Below are 407 nucleotides of genomic sequence, written 5' to 3' on the forward strand. Positions count from 1 at the left end.
AGCCCGGGCTGTCCTGGAACTCACTCTGTAGACCAGGCTGGCCTCGAACTCAGAAATCCTCCTGCCTCTGCCTCCCAAGTGCTGGGATTAAAGGCGTGCGCCACCACCGCCCGGCTCCAACACCCTCTTCTTGTGTGTCTGAAGACAGCTACAGTTTACTCATATAAATAAAATTTTTAAAAAAAGTAAAGGGGGACTGATACAAAATATCGCATTTTTCTTTCAGATGAGGAATGAATTTGTATTAATATATATGTGTGTGTGTGTGTGTGTATGTACATGTATATATGTATATATATGCAAATGTGAAAATGTAATCCATTATGTTCTATGTTAACTAAAACTAGAATTAGTATAAATGAAAGAAAGAAAGAAAGAAAGAAAGAAAGAAAGAAAGAAAGAAAGAA

At 37.6% G+C, this 407-nt stretch overlaps 1 protein-coding gene across 2 annotated transcripts in view; it reads right to left on the bottom strand.

Moving 5' to 3' along the window:
* Map7d2 (MAP7 domain containing 2) overlaps positions 1–407 on the bottom strand; it is a 107,884-nt gene that overhangs the window by 55,210 nt on the left and 52,267 nt on the right. The gene's annotated exons all lie outside the window — the stretch shown is intronic.

Source organism: Grammomys surdaster, unplaced genomic scaffold, assembly GCF_004785775.1.
Source record: "Grammomys surdaster isolate TR1022 unplaced genomic scaffold, NIH_TR_1.0 217, whole genome shotgun sequence".
NCBI lineage: Eukaryota > Metazoa > Chordata > Mammalia > Rodentia > Muridae > Grammomys > Grammomys surdaster.